General features: G+C 34.3%; 1 long non-coding RNA gene across 1 annotated transcript; it reads left to right on the forward strand.

The window, feature by feature from the left end:
• Nucleotides 1–711: 711 nt before the first annotated feature.
• LOC307145865 lies at nt 712–2,220 on the forward strand. The gene is made up of 3 exons (XR_013819009.1): nt 712–765; nt 895–1,073; nt 1,878–2,220. It is a non-coding gene; the product is annotated as an uncharacterized lncRNA (long non-coding RNA).
• The last annotated feature ends 771 nt before the right edge of the window (nt 2,221–2,991 follow it).

Here is a 2,991-nt window from a genome sequence, read left to right on the forward strand (position 1 = left end):
GAAATAGTTCAAGTATTTATTCCATTTTTCACAAGTACCCTACATGTCATTTCACCACAGTAAATATTTTGAGCAATTGATAAGATTTTGTCCCCCTGAAACATTTATCATGTCCTTTAATCTGTATGTCCATCAAAAAGAGAATGTGTGGTTTGTTGTTTAGTTATGGAATTTTAAGGCAAACATCTTATAAAAGTTCAAGATACATTTAAACTATCCAATCGATGCAATCGTCTGTGCACTGCACTATAATGTACTGCACATCGCAATACAATAGAACAAAACGCAATGCAATGCAATGCAAAAAAAAAAAAAAGATATCTATACAGCTTTTTCACCCAATGCATTTCTAAGGCACAGCGTTGGTAAGAATAATGCATTATGTCTTTATAGAGCACACTTATGCTCATTTCCCCTGGAGCATCATGACTGTCAGTACAACATTGTAGTTGCTCTTTGTTCTTTTCGATGGGCTTTGTGTGTGTGACTACATCACACTCAATACAAAAGGAGGAAAAGGTCCATTCCCTCACCTGAATAGCCACAGGTATACGGAAAAACAGAGCAGGCACTAGCTCCGCCACTGTTTGTTCCATGCAAATTTGTCATGTAGGAAAGAGGTTGGTGGATTACGTCAGTTAAAATAATGAAGTTCAAGGTATAAAAGTGACTGATTGTGAAGCGCACTATAGCAATATTCCTACTTTGCCTTGCAGTTTAAGAGTGACACTGAGAGACTGAAGAATGAATATCTCTGCTCTGTGGGTGAGTAAATCTAGAAATACTACTGTTCAATATATATATATATATTGTGTGTGTGTGTGTGTGTGTGTGTGTGTGTGTGTTATTTGGTGTATATGAGTGTCCACTAACTTGTGCTTGTGTTTAAAACAGGTGTTTGTTTTTGCTGTCATGTCAGCTCGTGTTTATGCGAATATTCGCTGCTCCGACTGCAATAGCCCATGCCCTCCAGATAAACTGGACAAAGTTAGAGAGGAGTTCAACAATACCATGACCTCTCCACAATGCATAAATAACTACTACAACAATGCAAATCCTAAATGGAGGTGCAAGTAAGTATTCATACAATGCATTCAATTAATTTTATGCTAGTAATATTTTTTGTGTGTGTAATGTTAGATGAGAGGTTGTTGGGTAGTAAAGGAACAGTTCACCCATCATGTACTCACTCTCAAATCATTCCAAACTTTGATTATTTCTTTCTTCTCTGGAACACAAAAGAAGATACTTTGAACAATTATTGGTAACACTTTAGAATAATGGTCCGTCATATAACTATGCAGGAAGTAATGCAGGACTAATGATTAGTACTACATTAACACCTCAGATACTATTAACTAATATGGAAACAAGCTTAACTAATCAGTAAGTAATATCAAAATTAGGACTAAGATAGTTCCTTATTAGGCAATCAATAATTACTTAATGAGATTGGCATCATTAAGAACTAATTATGACAAATTATAAAGAATTACTTATTAATTACTAATCACAGCATTGACGTTATCTGAGACTTTAGCAATTATCATTTTTTTGTGTGTGCAATGTTTAGTCAACATGGTCATAAAATGCATCACTAATTGCTCAAGTGAAAAACATCTTTTTCACTTTAAAATAATGGTCCAGATCACTAAGTTCCTGCATAGTGACTATTCTAAAGTGTTTAGAGTTCTGAAGTGTTACCCAATGATTCATATGTTTGGACTTTCATTGTATAGGCAAAAATAAATAAATGAATACATAAATAACACTTTAATTGCTTTAGGATGGGACTAACATAATTTTTAGCTGCGATGGTGATAAAGAAATATGATCTGTGGTGGTGCTCCAACACTTATGACTCTTTCTTTTCACAGACGATCAGACCGTGATCCGTACAGGACCCCTCAGACATACAGATATGCCAAATGTGAGAAGTGTGAAAACGGGGCAGAGCTAGAGGAGATTTCACAAGATTTCAACATGTTATTCAGACAGAGTTGCGAGAGCCATAATGATCGCATTCTCGTATTAAAACGAGTCAAAGTCTCATTAGGCTGTATGTGTGTTAAGAGATGAAGCTTACAAAACAAACATAACTGCTATTGACATATTAAGTTGAATAACATGTGAATCATGCCTGCATGAAATTTTTGATAATATCTCTGAACTGCAATTTATTTAAAGCAAAATGTTCTAAATGTTTTTCTTAAATGTTTCTCAAAGCCAAACCATTCTCTGAAGGGATTGGGTTTTATATTATATAAATGACAATATTATTTTTTGCTGATCTATTCTTCTTATAGAAGTGAATAAAGCTTGTTCAAATAAAATAGACTGATTTTCTTTTTTATGCATGATGATAAAAAAAACTGTACATTTGTGTAGCTGCTCGTTCAGATCCCACACTTTGTCACATTATAGTTATTTTTCATCTCAGTTCTATAGTTTTATTTTCTGTTCAGACTTTCTGTTTAAACTTGATGCATGATATGAGGGATTCCTCTGTGTTCAGGGTAAAGGAAATCCTCTTTGTTTGAATGTATTAATCATTGTGGTAAGGATATCCCACACGAAAGGAATCCCCACTGTGAAACTATTGCCTCCAGTAATAATGACTGTCATGCTTCAGCATCTCAAACAGTATCTATTGTTTTGCATATGCAAACTTTAAATAAACAAACAACCTTCACCTCTATTTTGAGTCAGACAGCTGATTAGTACAGTATTTCTGTGAAATAATTTGTTTTAGTTTCATACATTTCATTCTAGAATAGAGCAGAAGCGTGAACTCTTAAAATCCAGCCAATGTCCCACTTTTATACATATAATGAAATATAAAGGGACTGGTTCTAGGTGAAGGAACTTCTGGTTATAGATTAATTCATAGTACACACCTTTTATAACCATATCCTATGTTTTTGTAAATGGTGGAAAGAAAAGTAGGGTAAGTCTACCCATTAAGCAAGCCCACATACCCTTTAAACCTAC

The sequence above is a fragment of the Squalius cephalus genome (assembly GCF_949319135.1).
Source record: "Squalius cephalus genome assembly, chromosome: 18".
NCBI lineage: Eukaryota > Metazoa > Chordata > Actinopteri > Cypriniformes > Leuciscidae > Squalius > Squalius cephalus.